This window comes from Ursus americanus, chromosome 1, assembly GCF_024610735.1.
Source record: "Ursus americanus isolate L20-20 chromosome 1, mUrsAme1.1.p, whole genome shotgun sequence".
NCBI lineage: Eukaryota > Metazoa > Chordata > Mammalia > Carnivora > Ursidae > Ursus > Ursus americanus.
Genome location: NC_142127.1, coordinates 63,355,287 through 63,367,501, shown reverse-complemented (window position 1 = coordinate 63,367,501; position 12,215 = coordinate 63,355,287). Strand labels below are relative to the sequence as shown.

The window sequence follows — 12,215 nt, the reverse complement described above, 5'->3', positions numbered from 1 at the left end:
GCTAAATATCCAAGTTCATCACTTACAAGTTCTGCTTTCTATACAACAGTAAGGCACGCTCAGCCAGGTTGTCTGTGACTATATAACAAAGATACCTCTCCTCCAGTTTTAAATGACCCTTTTTCCTAATTTCTTTCTGAGCCCTTACCAGGAGTGCCTTTAAAGTTGATATTCCTACCAACATTCTGTTCATGACTACATATTAAAAGTATTAATGGAGAAAGAATATATTCTTATACTGTTGCTCTTGTTTTCGTAACTGACACCAGAATGGAAATGAGCAACCATCAAGTCTGTCTTGCAGACACTATGGGAATCTTGGTAGCAGTCATTTCTGAAGAGGCCTTTTCCTGTTGTTTTTGAGGTTGGTGATGATTCTATGTAATACCTAATAATGAACTGCTGGCTCTAGAGCTCTGTTTGAGGAGGTGGTGGTGTTTTACCTCATGTATGAAATTGGAACAAATCAATCCTGGCAATTTGGGTACAGTAAAATTTACTTGATTGGTCACTAGTTAATTCCCTAGGATCTAATTCAGAGTAAGTGCTACTTACTAGTTGATTACATGGAATTTCCCATGAGTTACCTTGTTCTGAGCCATGAAACAATAGTAGTTGTTTCACTTTGAGGGAAATCAATGAACCAAGAATAAATTTACTTACTTCTACATGGGCCTGACAGGAGCGTTTGAAATTATAAATAAGGAAATAATCTGAGAGAGAGACAGCCAGTGAGAACACAAGCAGGGGGAGTGGGAGAGGAAGAAGCAGGCTCCCAGTGGAGCAGTGAGCCTGATGTGGGGCTCGATCCCAGGATCCTGGGATCATGCCCTGGGCGGAAGGCAGACACTTAACGACTGAGCTACCCAGGTGCCCCGATATAGTATTATTTTTATAAGCAGATTTAAATATCATTATTTGTTGAAATTTTTGGTAAACTACACACATACAAAAATATGTATATACATGCATATGTTATGTTGTATATATAAACAATATATGACTCATAGTATACATCTATTATATATCATATGTACTTATATGTATGTTACATATAATATATCTAATCAATTCCTAATTATGCATGTTTCCAAATGGATAATCGAAAGCCTAGGTTGAGCTAAGCTTAATTATTGGAAAAATACTTTTAATTAATTGGGCTAGGGCATATCAGATGTTAACTGTTTGAAGTAGAAATTTTTAGGAGTTTTTCCCAAGATTAATCTGTAAACTCAATAAATCTTCTCAGTCTTATATCTGGTTCTGTGGATATGAGTTTGCTTTTAAAAAAAGAACAATGATTTTGTTTCACTTATTTCTCTTATAAAATAAGTACATTAATAACAATTCATTAAAAATAGGAAATAAAGGGGCACCTGGGTGGTTTAGTCGGTTAAGCATTCAACTCTTCATTTCGGTTCAGGTCATGATCTCAGAGTCGTGGGATGGATCCTGGCCTCAGACTCCATGGCATGGAGCCTGCTTAAGATTCTCTCTCCCTCTCCCTCTGCCCCTCCTCCCCCCAAAAAAAGCAAAATAAAAAATTATCTTTTTAAAAACAAAATGAGCCCATAATCTTATTGCTTAGAGATAAACAACTGAAAGCACTGAATAATTTTCTAATTTTTTTACATATACACTCATTTGGCACTTTTTCATAAAAATGAAATAATATTTTAACTTGCTTTTTCATTTTTTTTTAATTTTTAATTTTTTGAGAGCAAGAGAGAGAGATCGCATGTGTACGTGCGTAAGAGCAGGGGGTGGGGGCAAAGAGAGAGTGGGAGAGCATCTTAAGTAGGCTCCAGGCTGGGATCTCACGACCCTGAGATCACCACCTAAGCCGAAATCAAGTCAGACACTTAACCCACTGAGCCACTCAGGTGCTTCCAACTTATTTTTTTAAAATCATCTTTCCATGTGAATTTTTATTCACTTGCTACCTAACTTTAATGACAGGAGACTATGTCACTTTTTATGAAAGAATTTCCCTTCCCCAGGTCAGTTAAGCTCTGATAATACACCAAATATCAGGCTCTGGTTAACTAGTTCCCCTTGAGGGCAGGCTTTCTTAAGAACAAGAGGGCTCTGATGTATTTCAAAATGATTCTTGTTCTCTACCCCGGCTGGAAGCAGGAGCGGATTATTCTCTGATATTTACTGTGGGAACTGGTTGAGCAGCTCAGGGTGAATCTCATAGGATTGTGGGGTTCTCCCTTTGACGGGGTCCTCTTGAGTCTCTCAACTCTCAGAGTTGCCCACGCTGGGCCTTCAGCCATTCATCAGTTAAGTGTTTGGGTGTTCTTACCCTGGCACCATTTCCTGGGTAGTTTCAGGTCCTGAGTGCCTGTTTCAGTCTGGGAGCCATGACTCCCTGTATTTGCATCTTTCTTTCTAATCTCTGGGCAGTGGTTTTCCCTGTGTCCTTTCCTCTCTTAAATATTTGAGAAGAGTTGTTGATTTTCAGTCTTTTCAGCTTTTTACTTATTGTTGGGACAAAGTGGTGACTTCCAAGCTCTTTACCTGTGGAACTGGAAAGCCTCTCAGATATACCTTTCTTTGGTTTGCTAAGACTCAATTTGTAATTTTTAAAAATAAATTCGGAAATATTTTGGCCATAATTTTTTTCAAATACTTTTTCTGTTCCAGGTTCTTTCTTTTCTCTCCTGGTATATGCAGAATAGAACTCTTGATATTCTTATACATGTCCCTGAGACCTTCTGAATTGTTTTCTAATGTTTTTCCTCCCTGTTCTTTAGAGTGAATCAATATTATTGCTCTATTGTCAGACTTATGACTCATAGTTTATCATCTCTGATCTGCTCATAAGCCCTCTGAATAATTTTTATATTTCAGTAATTGTAATTCTTAATTCTAGAATTTCCATTTTGTTCTTTTTTTATAGCTTCCATTTTTCTGCTGGGATTTGTATTTGTTCCTTCACAACAAGTATATTTCCGGAGCACAGTTATAACAATGGCTTTAGAATTTCTGCCTGTTACTACATCTGAGACACTCAGGGACTGGCATTTTTTCATCGTATTTTCTCTTGCATATTGGCCACATTTTCCTGTTTCTTTGAGTGTTCAATAATTTTCAGTTGTATCCGGAACCCTTATACATTGGATGTGATAGAGACAATAGATTCTCTTGTGTTTCTCAAAAGATTATTGATTTTTTTATTTGCTTGTTTTTGTTTCTAGCAGGCAATTAACTTCACTGAACCCTATCTCTAACCCTGCTTCCTTTTGATGAATAGCACTGAAATCTGTTCAGCTTTTTTTTTTAGCTTGGCTGGGCTCCTGGTAGACTGGCCCACACATGCATAGTTTAGGGGGTCAGTCAGAGATTTGGGCAGAGTTTATATCCAGAACATGGGACTTTCCCTCTCTGTTTCTCTCCTTTTCTTTATTTCTTCCTTTTCTTTCCAACTGTTGTGGTCACCCTAAAAATTCCATTCTCTGTTTTTTTCTGCTAGAAGCACTGTGGATTCCCTCTCTAAATTTTAGCCACGCCAGTCAGCAGTGACTGGTGCTTGTTTTCAGGTGAAGAGATGTACAAAAGGGGACCTCATTCAACGCTGCTTCTTTTTTTCCCAAATGTCAACTTTCTCATTGATTATTAGGTGATACACAATGAAGACTGCAGAAGAGAGTAGAATGAAATTATTCTGCGTGAACTTCAAGAGAAAATGATGTGAGATATGAATACTGGTCAAGACAAAGCAGTTTTATAGGAGATTAAGAAAGTTTAGACAAGGGTAAAACACATATAAATGACTTATTTAGAGGGAAATGGATATATATAATGTCATGGTTGTAAGGTTGTCTCAATTTGTGGAACAAAAAAGCACTTGAATTTCATGAGAATTTAATTGTTCTTAATTAAATACAAATTTAATCTATCAAGGATATAATTTTTAGAGCATAAAGTGAATATTTGCCAATTTTTCCTCAAACCAAAGTTTATTAGGAATTATATATACTAACATTTTATTCTGTTTGATTGTGTATTTTTAATAAATCAAAAATATTTTGCATGCATGCACCCTCAGAAGAAATTAGTCACCACTACTTTTTACTTTTATCAGCAATAACTATCAATTACTCAGGTATCATATTTATTGAAGGTCAGCCTCATGTGACTGAATGAGAAAATGGCCATTTATTGTTTTTGCCTCAGAGACCTTCACTCAGGTGAACTAATGGGACTTTAACAGTGTGAGGATAGAGATCATTTACTAGGAGGGGCCCATTTATTATAAAATCTGAAAACAGGAATTTTGTTCTACCTTTATTCAGTGTACTTGAAAACAACTTATCAAATGTTTTCCATTTCATATACTATTACCATCCATAGTTGAAGATAAATAGATACAGTGGGAAGATTGTTAATCAGACTGTGATGTGATGCTAATTTCTGTGAAGCCAGTGGATGTGCTAATTGGAAGAAAGCGAAGAGGATCTCAGTGAAACTGTTCCCATGTCTGTTCCTAAAAAGTTAGCCTACTTACTTTCTCTGCCAAAGGGGGAACCATGGTCTACTATATGTCATCTCCTCACAAAGATTCATAATTTGTACTAGCATATTAGTACAGTAAATGTCCTGAGACTTCTGTGGTAAAGGAATCTATTTAATGGTGTTGCATCTAGAGTTCCCTAAACATATGTGACTACAAATCTCTTTTCCATATACTAAGGGATAATAAAGGCAGTGTTCTCTAAAGACTGATGACACAAAGAGGTGAAAATGGTTATTCAATGTGTTAATGAGACCTGACATCGTGGGTGATTAGGCATGTAAAATGAGAAGAAGGAGCCTAACTCCATTAGGTTGACAGTCTAAATTTCGAGCAAAAAGACTCTTTTAATTGGGATATTTCTGAGGTTTGACCTATGAAAACCCATTTAGGTGTCCCAAGGAAAAAGAATATTCCACACTAAACCACCTTAGAGCTGATGATATTAGTAAAGAAAGCAGCATTCTAGATGTGGGTCTCTTTTTTCCCCATTCTGTGTGTTTGGTCCTATGTATATAAGGATGTGTTTGGCAGGCAAAAGAGGAAGTGTGTGTCAAGGGCAACTTGAGAGTTAACTTGCAACAAATTAACACTGGGTTTTAGTAGATGGATATGGATGTCTGATATCAACTGAGTGGAGAGGCTTCTCAGTAGTATTGTTTGGATCCTTATAGTGGTCCATCAATTCATTCTAGGAAATCTCACACAGAGGGTATCCTTTTCATCTCTGTGGCTATAAACATGATTAACCCACCTTAAGTATTCCTATTTGTGCTGAAAAAAGGATGACCCTTAATATCTGAGGAAGTCAGAATCAGTGGATTATATGAATACTTCTAAAAACAAGTTTTTTTCTAATAGTTTTCTTAATGGTATTTGCTCTCTCTTCATGGTGTTGTTATAAATGTCATGATGATTGCTCACAATTCTCTTCCCTCCTTGTTTATCCTGGCAAATGTTCTAAAGGATTCAGCACTGTATCACCTCTAATGTAAAACATTCATCAACACCCACACCAACAGAATTAACTGATCATTCCTTTTTGCTTCCTCAGCACATTCTTTATTTGTTTATATTGTATTGGAGTTGTTTGTTCATTTGCTGTGACATTCTCGTGGGTTGGGTTTTGATGCATCATTTTAAGCCATGTCCAATATCTAGTGGTACTCAATGTGCTCAGTAAATGTTAGTTGACTGAATAAAGAAATAAACACAAGAGTTTCTTTTTTTTTTCTTTCTTTCTTTCCTTCACTCTTGTTCAGGTCTAGGTTGTCAGAATTTCAGTTCCCCTTTTCAAGATACACTTTTCCAATTATGTACCAAAAAGACAACAATCTTGGCCTCTTCTTTTAAAAAAAAAAGTACATTCAAAGAAGTCATAAAATGAGTATGTATCATTTTTGGATGCTTCCTACATGAGGGACTACTTATTTAATTTTTACTTAATATAGATTATCCAGAATAAAAGAATGACTATTTGTGACTAATAGAAAGTTATTTTAGTACAACAGAAATTACATTATTTTTCCCTCATCTTTTTTATCCTTTAGGCACAATATTTTCAACTGAATAAATATTTCTGATAGCACTTGTTTGTTTTTAAAATCTATCTAGAATAGAATGTCACACTTTCTTAAGCAGATAAATTCATCGTGTATTAGTTCCATTCAATTGAGGAAAACCGCTAACTGACACAGAGCAGTTAACAGCAGCCCGCTGTCACTTCACAAGCATTCCTGTGTGCCTACCCACCAACTCCTCCACCTGCGGAAATTGGCAATTGGATGGCAAACAATGAAAGTGAATAATAAACGTCAATACTCACTGCTCACATACTGAAAGGTGATTTCTCTCTCTCTCTTTCTCTCTCTCTCACTTTCTAGAAATGTTTTATATATGTTATCTATATTCTCAGTATTGTTGCAATTTTGTTCAGGATTTGAGGCAGGCACAAGGTTTAATGTGGTGATCTTACTTCAGCTACCTGAAGAATGAAATGGTTTCCCAGTGTAGACTCTCGACTCTTTTGGTACGTTGATCCATAATATATTAAGAAACACTTTTAAGGAGGAGGGACAGGTATCACTGGAAAGTTTAACTGTAATAAAAGATGATGAAAATTTATAAAGTGGTTGGGCACTTAGGTAAGCAACAAATGCTACTATCTTCATCCCTCTTGCAAATGAAATACAATGTTTGGGTCTTGGAGAATATAAAAACAAACTAAAAAGTTCAACAGGTTAATATTAAATCAGTTTTTGTTTTTTTTGTTTTTTTGTTTTTTAAGTAAGCATTCTAGGGACACCTGGGTGGCTCAGTCAGTTAAGCATCTGCCTTCGGGTCAGGTCATGATCCCACAGTCTTGGGATTGAGTCCCTCATCAGGATGCTTGCTCAGTGGGGAGCCTGCTTCTCCCTCTGCCTGCCACTCTCCCTGCTTGTGCTCTCTCTCTGACAAATTAATAAACAAAATCTTTAAAAAATAAATTAATAAAGTAAGCATTCTTAAAGCAAGATCTGATACACATCTTTTCAATGCCTATTAAACTGCATGGAATTGAGCAAATACTATTGTTATGAGTAAAATCTCACACCTTTAATGAACTATTCCTATTTTAGCCATATCTAAGTTGATTTGTGTGAATGTAATTGAAATTCCTATCTTAAAATCACTAATACATTTTAAAAAATCATTTTTTTGCTATTGACTTAGATAAGATTTTTAGCATCCTCATATGAAATCAGCTCTGAAATTTGATGAATCCATATCATTTCTGATTCTGGGTATGCCCATGTTTTGAAGGTCTGTGTCAACTTAATTGTGCATGTTTTAATTAGGAGGTAATGAGATTATGACCTTAGCAATATGGAACTTATTATCCAAAAGAAAAATTCGTGAAGTAAATCAACCAGGAAGTAAATAACTATTATTTAAAATCATTGTTAATGATATTTTATGTTTTACAAATTTATGTATCACCCATTACAAAGGAAGGGCTTCATAAATGAGAGATGCTTCTGGGGCTGATAAAAAAGAAAGAACCAGATAAAGCAGATTTTGTTAGGAATATATTAACACAGACTGAGGAAATTTAAGCTTCCTCAATGTTACTGATGTTGTCTCATACTATTGTATCTGTATCTAAAAATTTGAGAGCACGTTAAGCTATAAGGCATATTAGCTTTAGAATAAAAATACTGGGTTCCAGGCCCAATATTTTAGCGACAAACTTCTTAGTTTCCTCTCATTTAAGATGGGTGTGTTAACACCAAAAGTAAAGGCAATAAAAACAAAAATGAACAAGTGAGACTACATCAAACTAAAAAGCTTCTGCACAGAAAAGGAGACCATCAACAAAATGAAAAGGCAACTTACTGAATGGGAGAAAATATTTTCAAATCATATATCTGATAAGAAGTTAATATTCAAAATAGATAACTCATATAACTCAATAGCAATAAACCAAACAATCTGATTTAAAAAATGAGCAGAGAATCTGCATGGACATTTTTTCAAACAAACAGAGGGCTAGCAACTACAAGAAAGGGTGTTCAACATCACTAATCATCAGGAAAATGCAAGTCAAAACTACAATGAAATATCACCTCACACCTGTTAGAATAGCTATTACCAAAAAGTAAAAAAAAAAAAAAAAAAAAAAAAACAAGTGTTGGTAAGGAAGAGAAGAAAAGGGAACTCTTGTGCACCACTGGTAAAAATGTAAGTTGGTATATCCACTATGGAAAACAGTATGGAAATTCCTTTAAAAATTAAAAATAGAATTATCATATGATCCAATAATTCCAGAAGAATATACAATTTACAAAGAAAACAAAAACACTAACTCAATAAGATAGATGTACCCCCATGTTCACTGCAGCACGGCACGGCCAAAACACGGAAGCAATCTAAACATGAATCAGTGGCTGAATGGATAAAGATGTGGTATATGGTGTGTGTGCGTGCGTGTGCACACACACACAGAGACAGAGATGCAGGGATGTTATTCAGCCATAAAAAAGAATGAAATCTTGCCATTTATGACAAGATGGATGAACCCTGAAGGCATTATGCTAAGTGAAATAAATCAGACAGAAAAAAGAGAAATACATATGATCTCATTTACATGTGGAATCTTAAACAAACAATAAAATAAAGCTGAGCTCATGTATACAGAGAACAGAAAAAGACTGGTGGTCACCTGAGGTGGGGTTGGGGGTGTGCAAAATGGGTAAAAGGGTCAAAAGGTACACATTTCCAGTTATAAAATGAATAAATCATGGGAATGTAATACACAGAATGGTGACTGTAGTTAATAATTATATTAAATATTTGAAAGTAGCTAGGAGAGTAGATCTTGAAAGTTCTCCTTGTGAGAAAAAAACTTGTTAAAATATATGGTGATGGATGTTAACTGGACTTATTGTGGTGGTCATTCCACAATATATACAAAATCCAATCATTACATTGTGCTACTGAAACCAATATAACGTTATGTCAGTTATACCCCAATTAAAAAAGAAGAATGAAACCAAAATTAAGTTTAAAAATGGGTGTGATAATGACTATTCTATCTAATCACCTCATACAGCTATTAGAGGAAAGCACGTGAAAATCAGGGAAATTTTAAAAGTACATATAAAACAATACATCTCTCTAGAGCAGTAGAAGAACACAGGTACTTGGGACTCTGAAAACATTTCTGTTCATGAATTTCCTTACATTTTCCTTACATGAACTTTGGTTTTGACTTTCCAAAACTTATCTTTTCCTGCTTTTCAGAATATTATTGTAGTTTATAAAAACTGTTGTTCTAAACATAAATACATTTAAGAACTGTTGTTCTAAAAATAAATACTGGGGCGCCTGGGTGGCTCAGATGGTTAAGCATCTGCCTTCAGCTCAGGTCATGATCTCCAGGTCCTGAGATCGAGCCCCATGTCTGGCTCCCAGCTCAGCGGGGAGTCTGTTTCTCCCTCTGCTTCTCCCCTTGCTTGTGCTCTCTCTGTCTCTCTCTCTCTCAAATGAATAAATAAATTTTTTTAAAAAATAAATAAAATAAATAAAAATAAATACCGATAATGCCCTCAATGAATCATTTTTTTAAAATAATACTTGTACCTTAGTTTTCTTATATGACTCTCTTGTATTTATGAAGATTTCAGTAGGTATTTTACAAGTTTTTGTTTTTGTTTTCTCTCTTCTGTTGTCATTTTAAGTAATACTTCTACCTATGGAATTTTTCTTACATATTGAACTATAGTCTGAGTTTTCCAAACAGAAAGCACATTTTTTTTATCTCAAAAAATACATTAGTATATTGAATGTAATGATGAACAATTGTAACTCTTAGTTATATGCCTGAACTAATTAACTTTTGCTGAATCTCTTACAGGATTGGCATAGACACAGACCTTGAAGTTTTTGTGTCTTTTAGAACCCGGGGTGATGTAGTAAACCAGCTGTGCATTAGATAATATAATGTATGTGGGAATGAAGTTTCCCAAACTCTTAATGGATTATTTATGGTGCCTGCTAGGTACAGAGGACAGTTTAATTCATTTAACCAAGAGGCTTTTTCCCTGACTAGAAGATTTATTTTTAACACCTTTAAGAAGGGTGAAAATAGGTTTCTAGATACTAATACCAAAATCACAATAGCCCACAGCAAGGGATATAAAGATTTCTTCTTGAAGTTTATTGCCACTAAGAAAATATTAAAAGTTTACCAAAGTTAATTCGTTAAAGAAATACAATGAATAAATAACACAGTGATTCTTAGAAGGGAAAAAAAGGAAACACTGTTTTTTTTTGTTTTGTTTTTGTAGTTAAAATGTTTTCTGCTTTTTTTTTTTTTTTTCAGGCAGCTGGTAAGATGGTGGGCATTGAGACTGAGTGTGTCTACCGAGAACAGCCAACCATCTTTCAAAATAAGAGAAGGGTCCTGCTTGGAGAAACTGGCAAGAAGCTCCTGTGATACTACAAAACATTGGTCTGGGCTTGAAGATGCTCAAGGAGGCCATGGAGGGCACCCATATTAACAAGAAATCCCCCTTTACTGGTAATGTCTCCATCTGAGGGCGGATTCTGTCTGGTGTGGTGACCAAGATGAAGATGCAGAAGACCACTGTCATCCATGGAGACTACTTCCACTATATCTGAAAGTACAACCACTTTGAGAAACACCACAAGAACATGTCAATGCATGTGCTCCCTGCTTCAGGGATGTCCAGATTGCTTCAGGGATTGCCACAGTGGCAAGTGCTGGCCCTTGAGCAAGACTGTACTTCAATGTTCTCAAAGTCATGAAGGACGCTGGCACCAAGAAGTGATTCCAGAAGTTCTGAGACAAGGCATCTGCCCACACCCCCAAAGAAAATAAAGTCATTTTCCCAATTAAAAAAAAAAAAAAAGTTTTCCAAATGAAGCACTTCTGATAGATTTGAGAGTTTCCAAAAGACATCCCCAACTTCCATTCTCTGACAGAAAATGGTTTCTGTGTTTAGTATTTCATTGTATTCCATAATTTGGAAGGCATAGAGGGGTATAATATAAGTATGGTATAGTATGGAGGTAAATCTCTGCATGTAGGTAGTATTAGAGCTATAAATTAAAATTTCAATGTGGTCTTCTTGGTTTTCTTTCCAGCTAGCATATTCCACTGGCTGCACATAAATTAGCCCCAAATCACTGCCTAATTAATAATCTCCACATTGTATCTATTCAATTACAGATGGTAACAGTATATAAAATGTAAAACATTTGATAAGTTATTTTCAAGTACACTGAATAATACAAATATTCTCATACTTGTAGTGAGTGATTACTGATGCCAGAAGAAAAACAAATGCATGTCCATCATTTAATCAAGAGTTCCAGAGCAGTACTTTAATTTTTTCACGACTTATTAACAAAGACTATGTTATTTAGTGTGCACTATTGGTTTTCAGTATTGAAAAAATATTACAATTAGCTTCTATATTTGCTGTAGTTAAGCGTAAGTATAAGGTGTATAAGGAGTCTACTGAAGTTTTCCCCAACTAACACATTTGAGCCATTATACTGAATTCTCAATACCAGTCTTTTAGAAAAGAAAAGAGGACTATCTATTAAAGTAAGTAAAGAAGAAAAGCATAGAAAAAAAAAAAAAGCAAAGAGGAAAGAAAGATTTTCTATTTTCTCACTCTTTTTGTCATCAGAATATGTTGCAGCACTATTCTATGATTTTGTTTGTTAACTTTGTCCCTGTAGTGTATATCAGTTTGATCGTCCCCAAACATTCCCCTCTACTTACAGTTTGGTGGGGTCAGTCTCTGCTTACAGATGTAGGTGGGGCCAATAATAGTACTTATCAATCTGGCCAAATGTTAGTATAGGAATAATTATATGATCCAAGTTAGGGCAAGTAGAGTCTCTCTGTGGGATTTTTCTAAGCAGGACTAGCAAGAAGAATTCTCTCTTCTCTATGAGCATCAAGTACTAAGTGTATTTCCAAGAATTTCCTTGGTACCAAGTCTTTTACCATGTGAGAGAACCCAGGAAGCTTATGTGGAGTGGAATGAGTCTTAGAGGATCAAACCCTCAGGTCCAATCTATAAAGTTTCTGAGATGCACTGTTCCTATAGTCCTTCATTTAATTCTAGGAGATATTCTATATCCTTCCAGTCCACCCCAGGTTTAGCTTTAACTATGTTGA

At 35.4% G+C, this 12,215-nt stretch overlaps 1 long non-coding RNA gene and 1 pseudogene across 1 annotated transcript in view; one reads left to right on the top strand and one right to left on the bottom strand.

Moving 5' to 3' along the window:
- The window catches only part of LOC148110776 (uncharacterized), a 497,911-nt gene that overhangs the window by 177,231 nt on the left and 308,465 nt on the right, over window positions 1–12,215 (bottom strand). The window lies entirely within an intron of this gene.
- On the top strand, window positions 10,395–10,866 carry LOC123798028 (small ribosomal subunit protein uS17 pseudogene; annotated as a pseudogene).